General features: G+C 44.5%; 1 protein-coding gene across 2 annotated transcripts in view; it reads left to right on the forward strand.

Annotated features, from left to right (window-relative positions):
* Positions 1-11,211: 11,211 nt before the first annotated feature.
* ARHGEF28 (Rho guanine nucleotide exchange factor 28) overlaps positions 11,212-27,483 on the forward strand; it is a 254,074-nt gene continuing 237,802 nt past the window's right edge. For both annotated transcript variants that reach the window (XM_073679786.1, XM_073679797.1), the window contains exon 1: positions 11,212-11,552. The gene's annotated coding sequence lies outside the window, so the exon portion shown is untranslated. The remainder of the gene's footprint in view (positions 11,553-27,483) is intronic.

Raw genomic sequence — 27,483 nt, forward strand, 5'->3', positions numbered from 1 at the left:
AAGACCATTTCCGGTAACTAACTCTTGAAGCTCATCAAGAGAATGCCAAGAGTGTGCAAAGCAGTCATCAAAGCCAAAGGTGGCTACTTTGAAAAACCTAGAATATAAGACATATTTTCAGGAGTTAATTCATAGTTTTGATGCTTTCAGTGTGAATGTACAATTTTCATAGTCATGAAAATACAGAAAAATCTTTAAATGAGAAGATGTGTCCAAACTTTTGGTCTGTACTGTACATTGGGGAACAGAAACCTGTAGTTCCAGCAAAGGTAATAGGTTTTTGACAACTATGAGAGACAATTACCTTTCACAACTGGTTCAGGACCCAACAAGAAGGGGGGCACTGCTAGACCTAATATTAACCAACAGGCCAGACCGCATATCAAATATACGAGTTGGGGGTCACTTGGGTAATAGTGATCACAAAATAATAAGTTTTCATGTATCCTTTAATAAGATGTGAAGTAGAGGGGTTACAAGAACACTAAACTTCAGGAAGGCAAATTTCCAACGGTTGAGAGATGATCTTAGTGCAATAAACTGTGACGATATCCTGAGACATAAAACTACACAAAGTAAATGGGAGACATTTATTAGCATCCTGAATAGGACCTGTGCACAATATATACCCTATGGGAATAAACATGCTAGAAATAGGAGGAAACCACTATGGCTAAATAGAGCTATAAGGGGCGCAATAAGTGACAAAAAGAAAGCATTTAGAGAACTAAAGTAAGTAGGTAGTGATGAGGCATTAAATAAATACAGAAAATCAAATAAATTCTGTAGAAACCAAATCAAGGCAGCAAAGATTGAGACAGAGAGACTCATTGCCAGAGAAAGTAAAAATAATCCCAAAATATTCTTTAACTAACATAAATAGTAAGAAACTAAAAAATGATAGTGTTGGCTCCCTTAAAAATAGTCTGGGTGAAATGATGGATGAGGATGAGGAAAAAGCCAATATGCAAAATGATTTTTTTTCAACAGTATTTACACAAGAAAATCGCATGACAGAAAACATGATTAGTGATAACAAAAATTCTCCATTAAATGTCACTTGCTTAATCCAGCAGGTAGTACGGCGGCGTCTAAAAATCACTAAAGTTGATAAATCCCTGGGCCCGGATGGGATACACCCGCGAGTACTGCAGGAATTAAGTAACATCATAGATAGACCATTATTTTTAATCTTTAAAGATTCCATAATAACAGGGTCTGTACCACAGGACTGGCGTATAGCAAATGTGATGCCAATATTCAACAAGGGGACAAAAACTGAACTAAGAAATTATAGGCCGGTAAGCTTAACCTCTACTATGGGTAAAATCCTGGAGGGTTTCCTAAGAGATGCTATAATAGAGTATCTGAAGAACAATAACCTCATGACCCAATATCAACATGGGTTTATGAGGGACCGTTCCTGTCAAACTAATCTGATCAGCTTTTATGAATGTATGTTGTGTATATGGACTTTTCAAAAGCTTTTGCTACGGTTCCACACAAAAGGTTGATACATAAAATGAGAACAATGGGGATAGGGGAAAATATATGTATGTGGGTTAACAACTGGCTCAGTGATAGGAAACAAAGGGTGGTTATTAATGGAAAACACTCAGACTGGGTCTCAGTTAACAGTGGGGTACCACAGGGGTCTGTATTGGGCCCGCTTCTTTTTAACATATTTATTAATGACCTTGTAGGGGGCATACAGAGTAGTATTTCAATATTTGCAGATGACACTAAACTCTGCAGGGTAATCAATACAGAGGAGGACAATTTTATATTACAGGAGGATCTATGTAAACTAGAAGCTTGGGCTGATAAATGGCAAATGAGCTTTAATGGGGATAAATGTAAGGTAATGCACTTGGGCAGAGGAAATAAAATGTATAATTATATGCTTAATTGTAAAACACTGGGCAAACCTGTCACTGAAAAAGACCTGGGTGCATTGGTGGACGACAAGCTCACATTTGGTGGCCAGTGTCAGGCTGCTGCTGCAAAGGCAAATAAAATAATGGGATGCATTAAAAGAGGCATAGATGCTCATGAGGAGAACATAATTTTACCTCTATACAAGTCACTAGTGCGACCACACTTAGAATACTGTGTACAGTTCTGGTCTCCGGTATATAAGAAAGACATAGCTGAACCAGAGCGGGTGCAGAGAAGAGCGACCAAGGTTATTAGAGGACTGGGGGGTTTGCAATACTAAGGCTATGTGCCCACGATGCAGAAATGCTCAGGATTTTTTCCTGAGCGTTTCTGCATCTCCCTGGCAGAAAAAAACGCATGCGGATTGTACATGCGTTTTCCTGCCAGAGACATGCGGAAATTGAGCGTTATCACTGACATTTCCGCATGCGGATTGACAAGCGCTTTCCAAGCGATTAGCATCACTTGGAAAGTGCTTGTGACAACTAGGTCACACTATATAAATCCATGCAAACAGCATGGATTTATATAGTGTGACCGAGAGAGTGGTAAAAATAAAAAAAATAAATGTATGCTTACCCTCCGATGGCCCCCGGTGTCCTGCTTTACACTCCGTTCTCTCGGCTGCCGGCATTGATGGATTGAAAGACCTGCCGACGTCAGCATCGCGTGACCAGTCACATGACTCTGACGTCAGCGCAGGTCCTAGTTCAGTCCCCTGCAAAGTGCCGGGAAGCACGGAGGAGAGCAGCGCGGGCCGCCAGAAGGTAAATATACATTTATTTTTTATTTTATTCTTTTTTTACAGATTTTTTAATGGTACCTGGGTGTGGATGAGACTCTCCTCTCCTCCACACCCGGGTACCATCCGCACATTAGAACGCTTGGATTACGCATCTACATATACAGTGATGTGTAATCCATGCGGTCTAATGCAAGTCAATGGCGGCGAAGACGCAGCACTTCTGCAAAATAATTGGTAATGCTGCGATTTTTCCACAATGATTATCCGCAGCGGAAATTTCCGCAGCATGTGCACAGCACATGTGGATTATCATTGGGGGACATGGCAGACCTTCTACCATGCGTTTTTAATGCGTTTCTGCAGCGTTTCCGCAGCTGCAAAAACGCTGCAGAAACGCATTAAAACGGCATCGTGGGCACACAGCCTAAAACAGGTTATTACACTTGGAGTTATTTACTTTGGAAAAATTAAGGCTTAGGGGTGATCTTATTACTATGTACAAGTATATGAGGGGACAGTACAAAGACCTTTCTACTGATCTTTTTACTCTGAGGCCTGAGACGGGAACAAGGGGGCTTCTTCTATGTCTGGAGGAAAGAAGGTTTAATCATAATCACAGACTCTTTACTGTAACAGCAGTGAGATTATGGAACTCTCTGCCGCATGATGTTGTAATGAGTGATTCACTACTAAAATTTAAGAAGGGCATGGATGCCTTTCTTGAAAAGTATAATATTACAGGTTATATATACTAGATTCCTTGATAGGGCGTTGATCCAGGGAAATAGTCTGATTGCCGTATGTGGAGTCAGGAAGGAATTTTTTTCCCCAATGTGGAGCTTAGTGTTTGCCACATGGTGTTTTTTGCCTTCCTCTGGATCAACATGTTAGGCTATGGATTGAACTAGATGGACTTAGTCTTCCTTCAACCTTAAAAACTATGTTACTATGTACCAGCACACGGTCCTCCACAGATCTAAAAATTGCATCTTAACCTAAAGAAGGGTTTCAGCATCCTTTCAAAGCTCATATTAAATTAAGAAAACTGTACCCGTAAGACCTTTATAAGCAGATGCTGAATTAATGTTTTCATGGACTGGTCTATTACATCTCATTCAGACGTTGGTGATTTTTCTCATACGCAAAAAAACAGTCAGAGTTTCATCAGAGTTTTTGATTAGTGTCATCAGAATTTGGTCAGTGTCAGTTTTTACCATCAGATGTTGGTCAGTGTTTCATCACTTTTTCTCAGATAAAAAAAATAAATGATGGAGGTTTCTTAAGCTTCTTTTATCAGTCGGTGAAAAATGAACACGGATGACATCTGAATACTGTCCGATTTTTTTTCATGGACCCATAGACTTGCATTGGCGAGTTTGATCCGAGACTCAAGTCAATATCAGACATGTCTCTGTTATGTTGAGCGTACCACTCACTCCGAGGAAAAAATGGACTTGTGAACAGACCCATAGACTATTATAGAAAAACACAAACAACTTGCACCAGAAAAACGGATGTCTGAATGAGCCCTTACTATAAAAGCTGTGAAAATGCCAGCTAAACTGCTATGACAAGCAGTGTATGGATCCAGTCTTGTTAAAGACCATTTCTGTAACAGTGAAAGTAACAGAAAAACACTTTATATGTTTCCTTCCTGCAGTCTTGCTTATAGAAGAGAAATCTTCATATATTGCATTGCTGAATTGTTATCCGGGCCTGAGGATTATAGCCAGAGAATAAATGAGCGAGTTCTGAAAGGCTGATGTAATTGATAACTCTGCTGTGCTGGGGCAGGAAATGGAGAGCGCTCAAACGAAAAAATGACGCAGGTAGCACATTCCTTGGGGGAAAAAAATGTATCTTTGGTTTCTTGGTCATTTTTTTAGCTTTGAATCTCTTATAATTCAGGTATTCATGGAATGAAGGATGTGTCAGTTCTGGTATTAATACTGTATCATACAATCAATGCTTGACCTCACATAGTAGTTTTATTCTGTTCTGCACTTAAAGGGAATCTGTCAGTAGGATTGTCCCCCTAAGCCGTCTATATGGGCATGTAGGTCATAGGAACCTGAATAAAATGATACCTTGATATCTGTGATCCGATTTCTTATATGTAATTGAGATGTTTCCGGCTGTGGCCGGACACTGATCCGCATGAGAATCTGCTCCCAGAGATTATTTTTAGTGAAAGGGCCAGTGAGATCAGAGCTGATACAGTACAGCAGAGTTGAAACTTGTCTCATTACAAACACAACAAGCACATCGGCAGTTGTCCTCTCACAGAGCTGTCAGCTTTGCTGTACTGCCCTTCAGGTATTAACAAAATGCAGGGGTATCATGTCACTCCCCTGATCGAAATGTGAAGGCTGCAGTCAATCCATGGTTGCTGATTGGCTGCAGCCGTCTTATGAAGCCCCTTGTTGGATGTTGATGCCAGGAGACTGTCAGGGGACACGGTGTTGAGTAGGAAGGAGCATGCAAAGATCTGGGAGGTGAGTATATATTTTTTTATTTTTATGTCATCTTGGGGCCATTGAAATAGGGATTGTTAAGTAGAAACAACCCCTTCAATGCTTGAAAAAGCAAAATGCTGATCTCATCCTCCACTGTGCACACACCACATTTGGCCTATACAGCTCACAGTAAAGACGCTTCATTTTTCTCTCTCTCTTTATAAAGATGCTAAACAGGAATGTGTAAATGTTTGGATCCGTCTGCTCACCGACTTCTATTGTAAAAGAGAAAGGGAACATTATATATACAGGGTTTATTTTGGTATTGTAGCAAGCTACCTTATTCAGCGCCTTATTGTATGTGAGGAGTCATTCACAAGTTCTGGCAAAACAGTAATGAGATCTGTGACTTCCAAAAATATAAGCATAATATCAAGAGGGAGATTAATGTATGTAACTGTATTCCTCCATCTATTGCCTTTCACTGGCAGAAATAATAGTTTTTTTGTTATTCTAAAAAGCGCAGTACCCCATAGTTTAGTAAAAAAAAAAAATTAAGACATCCAAAAAAACAAAAACTCTAGAGAGATAAATCTATAAATATGCCGAAAGATCAGTGTGATACGAGACCAGGGAAGCATATGGGTACTGTATATGTGTAGATAATGGTTTTGGTATGTATACAGTGGATAAAAAAGTATTCACACCCCTGTTAAAATGGCAGGTTTTTATCATGATAAATTATTTACCAAGTAGAATCATTTCAGAACATTTTCCACCTTTAAAGTCACCCATAATCTGAACAAATTCATTGAGAAACAAACTGAAATCATTTTGAAGGGAAAAATAAAAATATCAAAACCAAAATGATGTGGTTGCATAAGTGTGAACACCCTCTTATAATTGGGTGATGTGGTTGTGTTCAGAGTTAGCCAATCACATTTAACCTCATGTTACATAGCAGTCAGTACACAGCTGCCATCATTAACAATGAATCTGATTAACCCCATATAAATTTTAGCTGTTCTAGTAGGATTTTCTTGACAGTTTCTTTGTTGCATTTTTATGGTAAAAGCCATAGTCTGTAAACAGCTTACAACATAGCAAAGGGTTCTCATTGTTGAAAGTTATCAGTCAGAAGAAGGGTTCAATTTTTTTTCCAAGGCATTACATGTATCATGGAACACTGTGCAGATGGTCATCAAAAAGTGGCTTAAATTTGGCACAACAGTGACATTATCTAGAACTCTAAGTTTCTCAAAAATTGATGAAAAGACAAGAAGAAAATTTGTCTGGGAGGTAGCTAAGAAGCCTACAGCAATATTAAAGGAGCTGCAGGAATTTCTGGAAAGTACTTGTTATGTATTGTACGTAACAACAATCATCCATATTCTTCATATGTCTTGACTGTGGAATAGGCTGGCAAGACAGCTATATTTTGGCAAAATCTACATCAAGTCTGCCAAAAGCATGTGGGAAACAGTGTTACAGTCTAATGAGCCCAAGGTTGAACTTCTTTGCCATAATTCCTAAAGGTATGTTTGGCGCAAAATCAATACTGCGCATCACCAAAGAACACCATACCCACACTGAAGCATGGTGGAGGCAACATTATGCTTTGGAGATGTTTTTCAGTAGCTGGAACTGGGTTTTTTTGGGAGCGGAGCCTCTCACAATACATTACAGAACTCATACCAGGAAGCCATTGTGTGCCTGTGTGCTGGTATCTAAGATGAGTGATCTACTGTATGATAGGGCTGTATATACAGTAGAGTGGCTGAGAGGACTGATGTACTGCAGGATGGGGCTGTATTTAGAGGGGATGAAGGAAGTGATATACTGCAGGATGGGACTGTATATAGAAAGTCTGAGAGGAGTTGAGCTGTGTTTGTTGCCTGCTGCCACAGTTACAGCCGCTGCTCTGTAGACTCAGAGCGGTGACTGAATCTGCGCCAGCGTCGCCCCCGTGACTAAAACTGGAACGCTACAGGGGGAATAAAGTTAATTGTCTCCCCGCAGCATTTGGATAAGTGCAGGCGCCGGGCAGGTTAATAACGCTATTAGCAGATTAACCCCATATCTGCAGGTTAATAGCATTTTTTCTGGTGACAGGTTCCCTTTAACAATAAGTATGCAGTGTTTTGTGATAACTAATGCAATGTTGGAATCACCCTTTATTATGGAGTTGGACCCTCCTTTGCAGCAATAACAGTTACGCTTTCTGGGAATACTTTCTTCAACACTTTAGAGTGTGTTTGAGGGATTTTTGCCCATTCATACATAAGAGCATTTGTGAGATCAGACCGATGGATGAGAGGGCATGGGTCACAATCTCTGTTCTAGTTCATCCCAAAAGTTTTTGACGGTGTTGAAGTCAGGGCTTTGTGTGGACAGTTAAGTTCTTCCACACCAAATGCACCCAACCATCAATTTATGGACCTTGCTTTGTGCACTGGAGCACAGTCATGAGGAACAGAAAAGGGCCTTCCCCAAAATATTCCAGAAAGTTGGAAGCTACAATTGTCCAAAATGTCTTAATATGCTGAAGCATTAAGTTTTCTCTTCATTGGAACTAAGGGGCTTAGTAGAACCCAAGAAAAAAGACCCAATAGCACCAGACCCTGCCATAAAACTTTGCAGCTGGGACAATGCAGTCAGGCAGGTAATATTTTCCTGGCATTCACCAAATCCAGACTGGTCCATCAGATGCCAGATATGATCCATCACTGCACAATACACATATCCACTGCTCCAGAGTCCATTGATGATGTGGCTTATACTACTCCATCCAATGCTTGGCATTGTGCTGGGTGATATACGGCTTGTATGCAGCTGCTCGGCCATGTAAACCCAGGCCATGAAGCTCCCAGTGCACAGTGTTTGTGCTGATGCTAATAGCAGAAGAGATTTGGACTCTGCAGTTATGGAGTCAGCAGAGTGTGGGCGACTTATGCCCTCTGTGCCCAGTGACCCCGCTCTGTAACCTTATGTGGACTCCACTTTGTATTTGAGCTGCTTCATCTTTTCAGTAATACCAGTCACAGGTGATGGCGGAATATTTAGGAAGAAGTTACATGAACTGACCTGTCACACATCTTATTCCAGGACCGCGCTGCTATCAGTGGGTGCTATAGAGGAGCCATTCTGTCATAAATGGTAGTAATGGCAGACGAGATGGTGAGGGGCCAGATATATACACCTGTGGCAATGAGGCTAAATGAGTTACCTGAATTGAATGATTAAGATCATTTCTGCCATAATGATATGCTCGTGCTCTCATTATGTATTCATGCATTCCTATCTCTGGCCTCTGACAGGTCACTGTGCTTTCAGTGACCTGCTTATTATTTTAAATATTGCCTTTGTAATTTCTCTGCCCGTGTGAAATTTACATGTCCCAAAAAGTGCAGCCCAGCCTCACTACTGAGCATGTACATAAAGTGCAGCCCGGCCTCACTACTGAGCATGTACATAAAGTGCAGCTCGGCCTCACTACTGAGCATGTACATAAAGTGCAGCCCGGCCTCACTACTGAGCATGTACATAAAGTGCAGCCCGGCCTCACTACTGAGCATGTACATAAAGTGCAGCCCGGCCTCACTACTGAGCGTGTACATAAAGTGCAGCCCGGCCTCACTACTGAGCGTGTACATAAAGTGCAGCCCGGCCTCACTACTGAGCATGTACATAAAGTGCAGCCCGGCCTCACTGAGCGTGTACATAAAGTGCAGCCCGGCCTCACTACTGAGCGTGTACATAAAGTGCAGCCCGGCCTCACTACTGAGCGTGTACATAAAGTGCAGCCCGGCCTCACTACTGAGCATGTACATAAAGTGCAGCCCGGCCTCACTACTGAGCGTGTACATAAAGTGCAGCCTGGCCTCACTACTGAGCGTGTACATACAGTGCAGCTCGGCCTCACTACTGAGCATGTACATAAAGTGCAGCCCGGCCTCACTACTGAGCGTGTACATAAAGTGCAGCCCGGCCTCACTACTGAGCATGTACATAAAGTGCAGCCCGGCCTCACTACTGAGCGTGTACATAAAGTGCAGCCCGGCCTCACTACTGAGCATGTACATACAGTGCAGCCCGGCCTCACTACTGAGCATGTACATAAAGTGCAGCCCGGCCTCACTACTGAGCATGTACATAAAGTGCAGCCCGGCCTCACTACTGAGCATGTACATAAAGTGCAGCCCGGCCTCACTACTGAGCGTGTACATAAAGTGCAGCCCGGCCTCACTACTGAGCGTGTACATAAAGTGCAGCCTGGCCTCACTACTGAGCATGTACATAAAGTGCAGCCCGGCCTCACTACTGAGCGTGTACATAAAGTGCAGCCCGGCCTCACTACTGAGCATGTACATAAAGTGCAGCCCGGCCTCACTACTGAGCGTGTACATACAGTGCAGCTCGGCCTCACTACTGAGCGTGTACATACAGTGCAGCCCGGCCTCACTACTGAGCATGTACATAAAGTGCAGCCCGGCCTCACTACTGAGCATGTACATAAAGTGCAGCCCGGCCTCACTACTTGAGCATGTACATAAAGTGCAGCCCGGCCTCACTACTGAGCGTGTACATAAAGTGCAGCCCGGCCTCACTACTGAGCATGTACATAAAGTGCAGCCCGGCCTCACTACTGAGCATGTACATAAAGTGCAGCCCGGCCTCACTACTGAGCATGTACATAAAGTGCAGCCCGGCCTCACTACTGAGCGTGTACATAAAGTGCAGCCTGGCCTCACTACTGAGCATGTACATAAAGTGCAGCCCGGCCTCACTACTGAGCGTGTACATAAAGTGCAGCCTGGCCTCACTACTGAGCGTGTACATAAAGTGCAGCCTGGCCTCACTACTGAGCGTGTACATAAAGTGCAGCCCTGCCTCACTACTGAGCGTGTACATAAAGTGCAGCCTGGCCTCACTACTGAGCATGTACATAAAGTGCAGCCCGGCCTCACTACTGAGCGTGTACATAAAGTGCAGCCTGGCCTCACTACTGAGCATGTACATAAAGTGCAGCCCGGCCTCACTACTGAGTGTGTACATAAAGTGCAGCCTGGCCTCACTACTGAGCATGTACATAAAGTGCAGCCCGGCCTGACTACTGAGCGTGTACATAAAGTGCAGCCCGGCCTGACTACTGAGCATGTACATAAAGTGCAGCCTGGCCTCACTACTGAGCATGTACAAGTACAGCCCCGGTCACTACTGAGCATGTACATAAAGTGCAGCCCTGCCTCACTACTGAGCATGTACAAGTACAGCCCCGGTCACTACTGAGCATGTACATAAAGTGCAGCACAGATTCATCTACACTAAAAGCCGAGATCCTTAGATCAGGAACAGAACAGACATTTATAGGACATTTCATAACTTTTCCAAATTTTTATGAAAACATTTACAGCACATCCTGCATTGTACTACTGTACCAATTTATTATATATTTTAGGAGTCGGCGCATTTTGTACTGACTCCGACTCCACAGCCCCAGTTTGAACCGATATTTGGATCGCCCTTGCAAGTCAATGAGTCCGTGGAAAACATCGGACTGGACTTGGATGACATCTGAGTGCAGTGCGATTTCCGAGGACTGACAGAATGAAGAAGATGGAGATTTTTTTTTCTCCAGCTTTTCCTCATCTGAGAGAATTGGATCACACTCTGATCAGGCTGTGATTAGACCCAATTCTCTCGGATGAGAGAAAATACGTTCGTCTGACCCGGCCTGATGGATAGGAGAAGCTTTACAATTATTTTATCATAAGAGAAAATCACTTAATAGACTGATGGTAAAAACGGACCCTGACCAAACCCTGATGACACTGACCAAACTGATCCAAAACACTGAGACCATTTTTTGGTACTTGAAGATGCACTGATGTGAATGAGGCCTAGGATCAGAGTCGGTAGCACCTGCTGATGTCGGCAGGCTCAGTCTATGGTGTAGGACGAGCAGCATTGGGCACCTAGGAGTCTACTAAAAAAGTAAAAAAAAAATAAAAAAAAACTTTTTAATAGAAAAAAGCGCACTCCTCCTCCGCCAGACAGACGGCAGAGCCTTGTATCGTGTCACAGTGTGGTAGTCGCTGCCGGGGATGTGGCACTCTCCTGCCGCTCTGTGTGCACTGATTGCCGCACTACACGTGCTGCCCTCCTCCCTGCCCTCTAGGTGGGGCACTACGAGGCCAGACACCGGGGAGGGACAGGCGGTCAGACTGGGAGGGGACGGGACACTGAGCGGCTGCTTGTCCTCCCCCGGATCCTCAGTCACAGCAAGAGCAGCCGGCTGCACGGAGACGAGAGACTGGAGGCAGCGGGAGCTCCGCGGTATGTGGACGGACGGCGGCACCTGTTACAGGACTGAGGAGATAAACGGAGCCTGGAGCTGCCCGCACACTGCCCAGGTAAGTGCCCGCTATAGGGGGTGCACACGTCTTCTGTAGGGGGCACACATTTGCTGGCCGCTGTAAGGTGCACACATCTGCTGGCCGCTGTAGGGGGCACACATCTGCTGGCCGCTGTAGGGGGCACACATCTGCTGTAGGGGGCACACATCTGCTGGCCGCTGTAGGGTGCACACATCTGCTGTAGGGGGCACACATCTGCTGGCCGCTGTAGGGGGCACACATCTGCTGTAGGGGGCACACATCTGCTGGCCGCTGTAGGGGGCACACATCTGCTGTAGGGGGCACACATCTGCTGGCCGCTGTAGGGGGCACACATCTGCTGTAGGGGGCACACATCTGCTGGCCGCTGTAGGGGGCACACATCTGCTGGCCGCTGTAGGGGGCACACATCTGCTGGCCGCTGTAGGGGGCACACATCTGCTGGCCGCTGTAGGGGGCACACATCTGCTGTAGGGGGCACACATCTGCTGGCCGCTGTAGGGGGCACACAACTCCTGGCTTCTGTAGGGGGCACACAACTCCTGGCTTCTGTAGGGGGCACACAACTGCTGGCCGCTGTAGGGGGCACACATCTGCTGGCTTCTGTAGGGGGCACACATCTGCTGGCCGCTGTAGGGGGCACACATCTGCTGCCCGTTGTAAGGTGCACACATCTGCTGTAGGGTGCACACATCTGCTGGCTGCTATAGGGGGTGCACACATTTGCTGCCCACTGTAAGGTGCACACCTCTACCTGCTATAAGGTACACATGCCCGCTGTAGGTTGCACATATATATGCTGCCTGCGGTGGGGTGCACACATCTGCTGCCCACTATAAGGTGCACATGCCCACTGTGGGGGCACACACACTCCTCTACCCTCTGTGGGGTGCCCACCTCTACTGCCCACTATAAGGTACGCATGCCTGCTTTCAGGTGCACATTATATGCTGCCCGCAGTGGGGTGCGCCCGGGTGCACATGTGCCCTCTTGTCAGGCCGTGGAGTGTCAGATTGTAACTTTCTCTCCAGTACTGTGTTACTGGTGAGCGCCGTCCTCACCCCATATAGGAAATCTCCAGAATATTGCACATAAGGCTGATGTATTTTAGGTTATGGGGGGCTGTATTGTTTTACACATGTTAGCTTAACTTATGCCAAGTCTATAAAGTTGTTCTACAACTTGGTTGCATCAATAAAGGGCAGCTGAGGGTCCGAGGTGGGGGCTAATCAGGGACTACTGGGAAGAAGTAGCAACAATCACTTTCCGATGATGGCGGTCTTGACCCTTTGAGGCTCCATTGACCATATGCACAAGGAAACGTATGGACAAGATGTAAATATAAGTTGCCCTCTGTGAATGAGGCTGAGCTGCAATACCAGGCACTGACTATAAACAAGGGGGGCGCAGTTTCATGAATAAAACTGATGTGAAAAGAATATTTAACAAAGTCAGAAAGATGGCTTCTCACCTCCCACTGCTTGACTAGACTACTGAGCCCTCATGGGATGTGTGCCCATTAGCACATTGGTATTAGGGTATGGCGCCAGCCCTACTCACAGGTGCCCTAGAATGGAGCCCTGCAGAATTTTTCACTTATTTTTTTCTCCAATGTTAAAACTTCTAGTGGGAGATGTATTGGATCTGGTGCAAAGGAGAAATGGAGTAATCGTCCATAGCAACCACTCAGGGGCTGCTCCACTTTCCTTTACACCTGTTGTGTTACATCTCCATGGTTTAAGAGAAGTTGGTCAGGACTTTGTTGTGAGGAGACGTGTGACTGTTCAGTAGATATTTTCTCTATAGGAACGTTTCAGTGAGTTCTCATGTAACTAGTTGTATACCGGTGGGTTCTTTGCAGATTTAGTAAATGTTGCACCTATTTCTAATTCGATATGGTAGACATTCCCCGTAAGTGCTGCCTTTTTTACCAATGTATTTTTCCGCCCTTTGCTTTGTTCATGAGGGCATTGTCCTGCAGAAACAGGAAAGAAACTTCCCGGAATTGTTACCATGGGGCTGGAAGCACTGAATTCACTTAAAGGGGTTGTCTCACAACAGACATTTATGGCATATCCTCAGGATATGCCCCAAACCCCCATCTAGCTCCAGAATGGGGCCCCTGTTCCTCCTGCCTGGAGCCCAGGCTGCAGGGACAGGAGAGGCGCTCACACTTGTTCAAATGCATTTGAAATTCCCAGAAATAGTGAATGGAGAAAGCCACGCATGCCGGGCTGCCTCTCCTGTGACTATGGCGGCCTCTCCTGTGACTATGGCGGCCTCTCCTGTGACTATGGCGGCCTCTCCTGTGACTATGGCGGCCTCTCCTGTGACTATGGCGGCCTCTCCTGTGACTATGGCGGCCTCTCCTGTGACTATGGCGGCCTCTCCTGTGACTGTGGCGGCCTCTCCTGTGACTGTGGCGGCCTCTCCTGTGACTGTGGCGGCCTCTCCTGTGACTATGGCGGCCTCTCCTGTGACTGTGGCAGCCTCTCCTGTGACTATGGCAGCCTCTCCTGTGACTATGGCAGCCTCTCCTGTGACTACAGGAACCCTGTTCTGGAGGTAGAGGCTGTTCCTACAGACAAGACGCAGTTCTTTGAAATCCTTTGGATATGCCATAAATGTCTGTGGTGAAACAACCCCTTCAGGGGGCCTTAAAGAAGCCCTACCATGAAGCTTTTTTTAATAAACCTGTGCACATGTGTATGTAGTGTAGTGGGAGTATACTAACGTACTCGCCTACCACCGGCTTCTCTGGGATCAGCGCTTTTCTGCTCCTCTTCTCAGTGATGTCACTGCTCTTCAGACGCTCTAGGTCACTCTATGCGTGAGCCGGAAGTCTAATACAATGTAAGTCTATGACGCCTCATTCTGATGCTCCATAGGCTTTCATTGTAAAAGTCACTTCTGGGTTAAGCAGAGCACATAGAGTGACCAGGAGAGTCTGCAGAGCGGTGATGTCACTGATAAGAGGAGCAGAACAATGCTGGATCCCGGTGAGAGTGGCGATAGGTGAGTATGACGCACCCCCTGGGCCTGTGCTGTGCAGGGGATACCCGGAGCCGGATCGCTGGGGGTTGTAGTCCTCCATGGCTGTGACCCGGTCCGTGCCCAGGGCGGTCAAACCAGTGGCAGTCTTAGTAATGTGACAAATGTCCGACTACGCCACCAGTGGATTGCGGTCAGTGGGGACCGCCGCTGCGCTGCAGACCGCTGAGGCTGATGTTGTATGCGCAGCCAAGTATGGGATAACTCCCCACGGGAGAAGTATTGCCTCAGGGCAGCTAGTGTGGATGATGGGAGTGATGGTGTGAGCGTCCCAGTACTAATGGTGCTGGTGCGGCGATGAAACACAGAGACGTGTGGTGCAGTTCAGGGTCTTTACTGATGGTATAACGCAGACCCTTCCGGGAGTACTGGCTAGCAGTAGAGGCCTGGTCAGTCTGAGAGCTAGCAGGATCTCCCCCTGGCCAGGTGGAGTTGTAGGCCTCCCCGTCTCTCTGCACTCTTTCCTGGCTACCTTGCTGTGTGCGGGTAGAAGTAGCCCACGTCCCTGAGTATACCGTGTGGTGCTCACCCGTATGGCCGGTGACTTGGGGCCTTCCGTTAGCCTCCGCTTCATGATGGCGGTGCTGGTCCCTTGCTTGTGACCGTGCCTCCGGGCTTCTATGGCCAGAGGACATGGAATCCCCTGCTGGTTGGATTCTGCTGCTGGACCTGGATGTCCCCACAGCCTCGGACTCCGTGTCCGGGTTTAGTGTCTTCAGCCAAGGCGAGCTTTCTAGCTTCCAGCCTCTGGCACTCGCTCCTGCTCCTACAGAGCTCCTGCTGTCACTTTCCCTCTCCAGGCTCTGACTGACCTAATCCCGCCCCAGACCCAGTTTATAAGGGCAGATTCCTCCCCTCCCAGGTCTGGGCGGGCCGTGTTGCTTGCTTAGGGCTCCTGACCAGAGAAACCTCCCACTTGCTCTCAGACATAATATTACTGTGGCAACCAGACCCCTGGGGTGCCACAAGTATATTAACACACACAAACTACACACATACACAGGTTTGGTAAAAAAAGCTTCATGGGATCATGGGTTGGTGTCTTTAAGGTTTCACTGAATCTAATGGGGCAGGACCATAAAAAATATCCTTCACCTCTAAACTTTGATTTTACAAAGGCCTCATTCAGATGTCTGTGTTTTTCACGGTTAGAGCACATACCCATCATAGTCTCTGGGTATGTAAAAAAATAAAAATAAATAAATAATGGAGCAATGTCTAACTTTGATCCAAATGCGGATCAAACTCGCCCTTTCAAGTGAATGGGTCCGTGAAATAACAGCACTCTTGTGTCATCCAAGTGCTGTCTTTTTACTGGTAAATAGGTAGTTTATATATCCCCCAAGTGCATTTTGTTTTAAGAAAAAAAATCAAAATTTTCTTTATTCACCCTCCCCGGGTCCAGCACTGTGTCTCTGCTGCTGTTGATGTTTGCCATTTTCTGCATCACTAACCTCACGTCAACAGAGCTGCAGCCAATCAGTGAGCTCATCAGTTCTGCCTGTGTTGAGCTCACAAGCAACTGAGGTCACTGATTGGCTGCAGCGCTGTTGACATGAAGTTAGAGATGCAGACAATGACCAACGTTGGGAACAGTGACGGAGGCGCAGTGCTGGCCACCGGGAGGATGAGTAAAGGAAAGGTGTGTTTTTTTTTTTTTAAACAGACAAGCCGGGGGAAGAGGAGTTTCCGAAACAGAAAAAACACTTTAAATTTAGAATTTTTTCTGAATACACTAATGCACAATGGTCACATGGATGAAAACCATGCCTAGCACATGGATGGTAAAAACAGACACGCGGCGAAAAATGGATTAAAATTGGATCCAACTCACTAGTAAAAGACTTTTTTTTTTTCTCATGCTCAAAAAAATGAATGAGCCCTTATTCAGAGAGGAAATTTTCTTCTGGTCCTCACCAATCCTATATTTATCAGGCAAATAGTGGTGTCATTTATTTCTCCATGAGCCCGATTCACCATTGCATTTCCACCATTTTAGGCAGCAATGCCTATCAATTAGTGACTTTTTCATTTGCAAAAAAAATAGCAAACGACTAGCACCTTTTTTCAAGTTGTCTGTTTAGATTTCTGATTTTACATCAGTATGGCTTATCCAGATGTTTTAGACCAATTAATGAAGTGTGACTTTTTTTTTTTTACAAAAAGTTGCAAAATTTGGCTGAACTGTACTTGTAATTTTATGGATACTAGTTTTTTTTATGCATTTTTTTTTTTTTAAATTGCTGTTTTTCCTGCAAAAAAAAAGTTGCAAAACCAGTTAGAGACAGTAAAAAACCAAAAAGATAAATTTGGATTTTGAGCAATATTGAATCACTTGTGCCATTTTGATGATTTGGGCGCTAAAACCCATTAGCGAATACCACGAGTTGAAAAAAAAAAAAAAGAATCTGGCCTTTTATGTGTTTTATCCGTTACAGACTCCAATGTCGCTCAGCTTTACACCACACCAGCAGGCACCTGGCATTGAGCTCAATGATCTCACGCCAGCGAAAATTAGTTGTAACGGCGGCAATCTGTGACTGTTTCGTTGACAATCTCTTCAGTATGTGCCATTCTGGTGTTTGTCTGAGGAGATGGCTGCATGTGCTAGGAAGTGTTGTGGCTAGAATGACCTTCCAGGCTTGATAGAAGGGGGCGCTATTGCGTTTCACTGTGAAGTGTTATGAAGCTGTCAGCAAGTTGCTTTACTTGTAAGGTTCTCCCGATGTAAATCTTTTGGCAATGATGTAAAAGGATACTTCCCACTAAGGCCATGCGGAAATGTTGCTGTTCTTTATTGCAGGCTTTCCTCAGGTGTCTTCATCATAATAACAATTTTCTCTGTTTATTGCGTCTTTGTTGTGTTTTTTTTTTAAATGCCTTTTGGTGTTGACTTGATGTTTTTTTTTTTTTGTGTGTTTTTTTTTCTGCACTTCGAAAAGCAATTGTGTTTTCAGTTTCCCAATGGACGTGTATATGGAAAAAATGCACCCAAAATGTCACTGTTCTGCAGTCATTAAACACAGAGCAGGCATAAGTTTTCTTGGAATCACATCCACTTTGCTTGAACTGTTAAATGTTGTGGGTTTTTCACACAAACTGCAGCAAAAAAATGAAACAAAGTTTACACTATGTGGGAATATGGCTTACATGTGATTTTTAGATATTGATACAATGTTTAGTATCATGGTTTGCATTTAGGCCTTTCACATCATGTAAGAGCCATACACATGCCTAGATCGCAGGAAGGCTTTTGGTGTATACATCAAAGTTATCTATAGGGGCCCCAGTTATCCAACACATGCCTGAAGTATCATTCTAGCATCCGTCAGGCCGGTATACAGCACTGTGCAAAAGTTTTAGGCAAGGGTCTAAAAAAACTGCTGCAAAGTAAGAATGCTTTCAATTCAAAAGTAGAAGTATATACAGTTATTTAAGGAATTCAGCAGGGAGGTTGCCCAAACATCTTGGAGAACTAACCACACATCTTCTGAGGATGTAGACTTGTGTAAATCCTTCTGTCAATTCTTGTAAATCTCAGACAGAGATCTATCTATCTGTCGAAGAATCTACCTTCTGTTACAGCTAAATATTTCACATTTTGACTCTGCCATTCTTCTGCACCCCAGTTCCTATGTTAGGCTAAGTGCCCACGATGCAGAAATGCTCCGGATTTTTCCTGAGCGTTTCTGCATCTCCCCTGGCAGAAAAAAACGCATGCGGATTGTACATGTGGATTGTACATGCGGATTGTACATGCGGATTGTACATGCGGATTGACAAGCGCTTTCCAAGCGATTTTAGCATCACTTGGAAAGTGCTTGACAACTTGGTCACACTATATAAATCCATGCAACCGGATTTTTCTTTTGTTCATTCACTCTGCATTCTGTTGATAAAAATTATTGTTTCTATTTCTGAAAGCATTATTTTCACACCTGCCTAAAACTTTTGCACAATACTGTGTGTCAGTATTCTTCGAGCTTGAAGTATTTAGAAGTATGAATGGTAAAATTCCCATCATTAAGGCTGATTTCTGTAGGTTCAAGACTTATTGTTTTTTTTAATATCTGGGGCAGGGTCGGACTGGGGTGCCTAGGGCCCACCAGGAGAATTGACTCTAGGGGCCCACACTACAGCATCCATAAACGGTTGTATTACTCGTTCATTTTTCGGCCTCTCCCACTAAAACGTGTGCCTTTTAGCAAACTATACAGTGTCTAAAAGAGAACTGTATTGTGTAGTGCACTATATCAAAGTGTTTCTTGTTAACCAACTTATTTATTGTAGTTAACAGAATCTGTAATTTACAATCAGTAGCGTTTTTTCTTACACATGGCCATTCCTTGTCCTAGGTAAACCACCCAGTCCCTCAGCCGACTTAAACAATTTTCAAAGTGAAGAAAAAGTCATAATCACACAGCCTCACTCATCAAAGCAAAAGGTGGCTACTTTGAAGAACCTAGAATATAAGACATATTTTCAGTTGTTTCACACTTTTTTGTTAAGTATATAATTCCACATGTGTTAATTCATAGTTTTGATGCCTTCAGTGTGAATGTACAATTTTCATAGTCAGGAAAATACAGAAAAATCTTTAAATGAGAAGGTGTGTCCAAACTTTTGGTCTGTACTGTATAACGTATACCGAACTCTTGGTCTTGTATGTGACATACAGACTCTCGGCCTCCTATATGGCATAGAGCTCTTTCACACATCCGGATATTTCCTGTACTGGAAAAAACAGTACCGGAGATATCCGTGTCTGTGTGGCATACGTGTGCTGCATCAGGATCACACATACCGTACCGGCGCCTGGGAATCAGCGGTACAGTTTGTGCTGTTCCCAGGCACCGGGTGCTGAAGGAATCGCTCATCAGTGTCCCCTGCCGGCGCTGCAATCAGTGTTAGCAAGGGACAATGAAGAGACAATGTTGAGAGTAGTATTCACCTCCAAATGTCTCCAAAACCTGTAAAAATAATACTAAAATAAAAAAACCCCATTATACTCACCTGGCTTGAAGTGACCACACACGCTGAGGAGCGGAGGAAAATGACTTGCTGCAGCGAGCGGGCCCCCGACCTGTGCTGAGCTCAGTGAGCGATGTCCTGTCACTCAGTGAGCTCAGCGTAGGGGCCAGCTCGCTGCAGGGAGTCATTCTCCTCAGCGTGTGTGGTCGCCTCAAGCCAGGTGAGTATGTTTTTTTTATTATATTTACAGGTTTTGGCGACATCGGGAGGTGAACCTTCTACTCTCAACATTGTCCCTTGCCCCGTCTCATGCTGCACATAACACATCTGCATCTCTGGCTTCTATGGGCATAAAAGGGGACAAACTTATGGTGTGGCACCCATGCTCCTCAACCCCATTGAGAACCTCTGGAGCATCATCAAAAGGAGTGTCTATGATGGCGGGAGGCAGTTCACATCTAAGCAACAGCTCTGGGAGGGTATTCTGTCCTCATGCAAAACAATTAAAGCAGAAACCATCCAAAACCTGACAAATTCAATGGACGAGAGAGTTCAGAAGCTCCTTTCGAACAAGGGGTCCTATGTGCAAATGTAACATCACCTAGAATAAAGTTTTGAGTTGAAAACTGTTTGATTTCAGCTTGTAATAACCTGCTAATGCTTATAATTTCAAAAATGACCATTTTTTTCTTCTTTATTAAAATGAAAAGGTTGAAAACTCTGCTGTGCATAATAATTTGGAACATGCATTTTGAGTGCAGTTTGAGTTTTTTATTTTTTTTTAAAATATACTGTTATCATAGGCAGTTTGTACAAAAACTTTCAATTGTACTCTAATAGTTATTTGACTGGAAAATTACAATGACTGCAATTCATATAGGTAATTTGGGAAAATCTGAGAAAATATTATTTGCATAATAATTTGGAACACAGTGTATATGTCATAAAGAGGCCAAGAGTATGATCCACATTTCATATAGGAGGCCTAGAGTGCAATGCATAATGTATAAAATAAATTCTATTATTGTTGGCCAATGCTGGGAACACTCACCCATAAAATCTTTATTGAATATCTGGCACAGCGCACTTGACTTGAAATTGGAGCAGTGAGAGCTGTAGGCCTGCAGCCTTGTTTCCAATTCCAGGCCTGGTTGGAGAGTGCTGCAGGTCACCGTCCACATATCCAGCCCGGGAGCAGGTATAAAAAAGCCGAGTCAGAGCAGGAGAGAAGAGGGCGGTGCGCCGGTGCCGCCACCCGGTCCGGGGGGGAGCCGGAGTTACTACAAGGGAGCACGCCAGGGCAGGCAAGGAGCCAGGATGGGACCGTATAAGAAGCCTGGGAGCAGGGAGAGCAGAGCGAGACGTGGGCTTCGGTGGCGCCGGTGTATCAGAGGCCAGCCCTGGAGCAGAGAGAGAGAGCACTGCAGAGCGCGGCGTATCAGAGGCCAGAAGAGAGCGGCGTCAGCGTCAGTGTCACCTGACACCACACCACCGTCTGCCAGCGAGCGGGAAAGCAGAGCGCGGTGCGTGTCACCACCCAGAAAGAGCTTCCGTCCTCTCAGTGTCACAGACTCATGTGGTAAGTATGCGGCATGCACGTCACTGTAAGCCCGCTGTCACCAATGAATGTGCCGTGCGCGCGACGCTGCATTTGCTTCAGTTGCACTTTTAAAGGGCCAGCACTTTTAAAGGGCCCCCGCCACCAATTTTCTCACTCTCGTATCGGGGCCCACCAGGAAATTTCCCGATTTCCCGCCAGGCCAGTCCGACCCTGATCTGGGGTATATGCGTTTTGATACAAAAACAGCGATTGTTAATACAAGACAAAAAAAATGATAGTTAACAGTTTGTTACATTATCCACATAGTACGGTGGTTCGCATCCTTTCCTAGGCCGTGTTAATGTCTGCATTGGAAAATCCTCTATGCAGATGCTTCAAATTTAGGAATCATTCTGACATTAATTTTTCACATACGTGTGCAATCCATGTTATTCACGGATAAAACACGTTTCAATTATAGTCTATGTGGCTATTCTCCTGTCTGAGTTTTTATGCGAGCCAAATGTCTGTGCAAGTCTATGGGTCTTGTTGCGTCCTAGTGTCCTTTTATTATTGACATTATTTCTAAGAGAAGCTTGAGAAACGCCAATTATTATATTCTTTTGCACACCAGAATAATTATTGGAAAAATTAAGGTAAAAACTGACTCGCTGACCAAAGACTGATGGAAATCTGATCTAAAACATTGACGCAAATTTGTCCATTTTTTCACATACAAGATAAAAACAGACATCTGAACAAGGCCATACTGGAAAAAATATCACCCCGTGCTGCTCTTGCTCTATTTCTCCTAGTAAAATGGAGGACAATATGATGACAACCTAACAGCTCCTATTAGTCAATGAGCCTTATCGGGTGCGAAGCAAGAGAACGAATTTGAAAAATAGAGATGTGAACAGAGCCTTAGCATCCTGTTGAAGTGTCCTGTTTTTTAATCATAATAAAAAAAAAATAATGAATGGCGAAATGATGTACAGTGCAGGTCTAGGGCAAGGTGCTTTTTCTTTGTTCACATCTGTGCTATTATTTCAACTTTTCTGTGTTCCTATAGAAACCAAGAACTTAAAATTTTGGCCATGACTCGGGGTCTGTTGGGTTTCCTTTACAGCACACATGTCAAACTCTAGCCCGTGGGCCAAAGCTATCCCGCAGGGTGGTTATATTTGGCCCACAAAAACAGAACAGCCACCCCTATGTGGGGCTCATAATACTGTATGGAGGACTAGGTGGGGCCCCTAATACTATGAGGACTCTGTGGGGCCCATTATTCTGTATGGAGGACTATGTGGGGCCCATTATTCTGTATGGAGGACTATGTGGGGCCCATTATTCTGTATGGAGGACTATGTGGGGCCCATTATTCTGTATGGAGGACTATGTGGGGCCCATTATTCTGTATGGAGGACTATGTGGGGCCCATTATTCTGTATGGAGGACTATGTGGGGCCCATTATTCTGTATGGAGGACTATGTGGGGCCCATTATTCTGTATGGAGGACTATGTGGGGCCCATCATTCTGTATGGAGGACTATGTGGGGCCCATCATTCTGTATGGAGGACTATGTGGGGCCCATTATTCTGTATGGAGGACTATGTGGGGCCCATCATTCTGTATGGAGGACTATGTGGGGCCCATCATTCTGTATGGAGGACTATGTGGGGCCCATTATTCTGTATGGAGGACTATGTAGGGCCCATTATTCTGTATGGAGGACTGTGTGGGGCCCATTATTCTGTATGGAGGACTGTGTGGGGCCCATTATTCTGTATGGAGGACTGTGTGGGGCCCATTATTCTGTATGGAGGACTGTGTGGGGCCCATTATTCTGTATGGAGGACTGTGTGGGGCCCATTTATTCTGTATGGAGGACTATGTGAGGCCCATAATACTGTATGGCGGACTATGTGGGGGCCCATTAAACTGTATGGAGGACTATGTGGGGGCCCTTTATACTGTATACTGGTTGGCCCGCTAGTTTGTCCATATTTTCATTTTGGCCCTCTGTGTGTTGGAGTTTGACATCCTTGCTTTACAGTGACCAAAATTGTTGCAGGAAAAATAATGTACTGTAGCAGGCTGCATTATTTCATGGAAAAATCTATAACTGAACCTCCAATACAATGTGAATAGGACTTGGCTGTGACGCTGAGTCGCTACTTATTGACAAGCCGTGAGATAGGGTATTCCGGAAGTCCGAGATCAGATACCAGGAGAGCTTTTAGTACAGAGGGGCAAAACAAAGGCGTGGTCAAGTAACAGTCCGGGGTCAAATGCCAGAAGGGTAAGACAACTGAATAGTCAGAGGCCAAGTCCGAGGTCAGGTACCTGAGGTCAGAGAGCGTCAAGAGCAAAAGGAATAATCTTAGGTCTGGCAACAACATCAGGGAATCAGACACAGAGCAAAAGCACACACTAAACAAAGCAAGGCTACAGCTGACAATGGTCTGCTCATAGCTAGCCAGCTAAATTGCTAGCAAATAATTAAGTTCGGGAGGCACCTGGGGAAACGCCCTCAGGCTAGGCCAGATTGAATGCCCTGCTGCTCAATCAAAATGCCGATTGCCCCGCACACTCCAGGATCAGATTGGATGACTTGGCCACCCCGCACAATACTGATGGTCCAGCACACTCCAGATCCCATAGGGCGGCTGCGCTGTCACGTCCCTAGGCAACAGGGAGTGATGAAACTGTGACATTGTCATTACTTGACTTCCCAGTTGAAATGAAACTACATGAAGGATCTTGTCTTTCGAGGGTTTGATCTGGACCGATGTGTTATTGCTGTGTTCTTATTACGGTATGTGTTATTACTTACTAAGGTTTTCTTAGGTTCTCTGGCCTCTAGGAAGAGATTTAGTAAAATCGTTTTGTCATTTTGTTTTCTCATGGAAACATAATGATGGATGAAAAATTCTGAAATGTGCATTAATGTTTGTGGTTATCATGATGGTTTGAGTCTGAGATACTTCTGTTAGATTTCTATCGTATTTGACAGCTTTATCTCTGTTTGTTGGCATGTTTATGCCAGGACGGCGGTTACACAGTCGGTGTCCACTGCGCCAGGGGCTCTCAGATTATTCTTGTTAATTTCTAGAGAACCAGTAATTTTTTAAAGACAAGTGCCAGTGACATAAGGTGTGTTATATTACGCTTTTGTCTACTTCTCTATGTATACTGTTAGATAGTTACTTTACATGCTGCACTTGCTTTACAGTCGTTAAAGGGCATTGACTAAGGGTGATTTACATTGGCTGGTTATCAGAAACGATAATCTTAGCAACGCTCATTTCCTGATAATAGACCTGTCCAAACAGACTGCCAATTACTTGACAAATGAGCAAAAAGCTTGCTTAAAAATCCCTGTTAACACAGCACATGTGCTGTGTTAACAATGATCATATTAATGATTGTTCTGTGATCATGTAATTTAGTCGGCCTGTCTAAACAAGCTATTAAATGACCGTCAAATAGGCTTCTATGCAGCCCACACTTGTCAAACTCTGGCCCGCGGGCCAATTCAGGCCCGCGGGCCAATTCAGGCCCGCAGGGTGATTATATTTGGCCCATGACACCAGAACCGCCACCCCTATATGGGGCCATTATTCTGTATGGAGGACTATGTGGGGCCATTATTCTGTATGGAGGACTATGTGGGGCCATTATTCTGTATGGAGGACTATGTGGGGCCCCTTATTCTGTATGGAGGACTATGTGGGGCCCATTATTCTGTATGGAGGACTATGTGGGGCCCATTATTCTGTATGGAGGACTATGTGGGGCCCATTATTCTGTATGGAGGACTATGTGGGGTCCATTATTCTGTATGGAGGACTATGTGGGGTCCATTATTCTGTATGGAGGACTATGTGGGGCCCATTATTCTGTATGGAGGACTATGTGGGGCCCATTATTCTGTATGGAGGACTATGTGGGGCCCATTATTCTGTATAGAGGACTATGTGGGGCCCATTCTGTATGGAGGGCTATGTGGGGTCCAGTATTCTGTATGGAGGACTATGTGGGGCCGATTATTCTGTATGGAGGACTATGTGGGGCCGATTATTCTGTATAGAAGACTATGTGGGGCCCATTATTCTGTATGGAGGAATATGTGGGGTCCATTATTCTGTATGGAGGACTATGTGGGGCCCATTATTCTGTATGGAGGACTATGTGGGGCCCATTATTCTGTATGGAGGATTATGTGGGGCCCATTATTCTGTATGGAGGATTATGTGGGGCCCATTATTCTGTATGGAGGATTATGTGGGGCCCATTATTCTGTATGGAGGATTATGTGGGGCCCATTATTCTGTATGGAGGATTATGTGGGGCCCATTATTCTGTATGGAGGATTATGTGGGGCCCATTATTCTGTATGGAGGATTATGTGGGGCCCATAATAATGTATGGAGGATTATGTGGGGCCCATAATACTGTATGGAGGACTGTGTGGGGCCCATAATACTGTGTGGGGGACTGTGTGGGGCCCATAATACTGTATACTGGTTGACCCCTCTACTTTGTCCAAGTTTTTAATTTTGGCCCTCTGTGTGTTTGAGTTTTACATCCCTGATGTAGCCAAACAGCGGTTGGGTGATATAAATTCACCCTCATAACAACTCTTTTTTTTTTTTGCTTTTTTAATTCTTATCTTTTTTATATGGTGTATCATACAAGTAAAAAAAACCCAAAAAACTCTATTGATAGCCAGTCAGAACACACTAAATAATATAGACCTACCATATTTAGTATCCCAAAACGATAACAACCTGTACAATGATGACCAAGATATCCAATTTTATTGTACTGGGTAGAGAAAAGTAATTTAATAATGTTCAGAAAAATAATACAAATATTAATAAACCGATAACGTACCCTATATGTACCCAACAAGAGTAATGACTGTTGGAAGGCAAAAATAGGAAATAGGGTTATAAAGGGACATAATGAACAATTCTTTGTAAATTGAAGCTGCCCTGGTATTCAAATGATCTTTTGGCCTCAAAAAGTTAATTTGCCTTCATACACATTAAAGGGGTTGTCCAATTCTAGGAAAACCCTTCTCATTCCTCACCATAAAAACACCTGTACTCCCCTCCAATATCGGCGCCGTTCCGGGGTCTCCCATGAGGTTATTATGTTAAATGAGCCCTGCGCCCAATCAGAATGAGAAGGGGTTGTCTTAGTAGTGGCCAACCCCTTTAAAGTCTTTTGCACCTACTGAATTCAAACCCTAGCTTTCTGTTTTTCCCATGAAAAAGTCACTGCCAGAAGAGGCCGTCTGACGGTATTCTCCTTTCTCCCTATTGGAAACCCAACCATTGTTGACCATACATTTTGGGCATTATGGGAGAAAGTTACTTTAGTTACCGGCGCTGTGGAGTCAGTAAGCCAAGTTTCTGTCTCCTCTATTTTTCAACATCTGACTCCTTAAAGGGAATCTGTCAGCAGATTTTTGCTATGTAACCTGACATCAGCACGATGTAGGGACAGAGACCCTGATTCCAGCGATGTGTCACTTAGTTTAGTCAGTGCAGCAGTTGTGATAAAATCACAGTTTTCTCTACTGCAGACCTAGCGGAGCTCTAAACGCTGAGCACTGTATAGCTCGCCCACATCAATGATTGGCAGCTTTATGTGAACAATGTATATTGACAGAAAGATACTAATCAGTGGTGGGGACGTGGTTGGACCAGGAGGCACAAGACACCTAATCCTCTAGTGATAAAATCACTGTTTTATCTGCATGAAATTATTGAAACAGCCCAGTAAGTGACACATCACTGGAATCAGGGTCTCTGCCCCCTACATCACGCTGCTCTCACATTACATAGCAAAAACCTGGTGACAGATTCCCTTTAAATACCCAATAATTAGTAATAACAAACTTACTGTAGTAAAATGGTGACGTCACTGTTTTTATTTTTTTTTTCCCTTATATAAGTAGGGGCCTTAGGTTTATAGAATGTAATATATATATTTACATTAACATTTCTAAACTTATCTATATTCCTATGAAAGTTAATCTTACTACATAAAGAGCTTAATGTTGAGGTGAGTCTGAGAAAAACATCAGCTGACGTTGGAGCGATGACTCTGTTGTTGTAGATGACGACGATGAAAGGGAACATTTTCCTACTGAATTTTTATATAGCTTAACCCCATCAGGCATGCCAAGTCATTGCCTTAGACTTAAGGTGGGCAGGATTATTATGTTGTTGAGAAATTTGAATACAAAACGAGGACTCTGGAATGGTTCACGATTAGTTGTAACATCATTGAATAGAAATGTTCTTGAGGCAGAGATCTTAACAGGATCAGCTGAAGGTGATAAGGCATACAGAGAGATTTCCACGCGATC

Source organism: Phyllobates terribilis, unplaced genomic scaffold (genome assembly GCF_046119375.1).
Source record: "Phyllobates terribilis strain yellow unplaced genomic scaffold, ASM4611937v1 Scaffold_1__5_contigs__length_1240528914, whole genome shotgun sequence".
Taxonomy (NCBI): Eukaryota; Metazoa; Chordata; class Amphibia; order Anura; family Dendrobatidae; genus Phyllobates; species Phyllobates terribilis.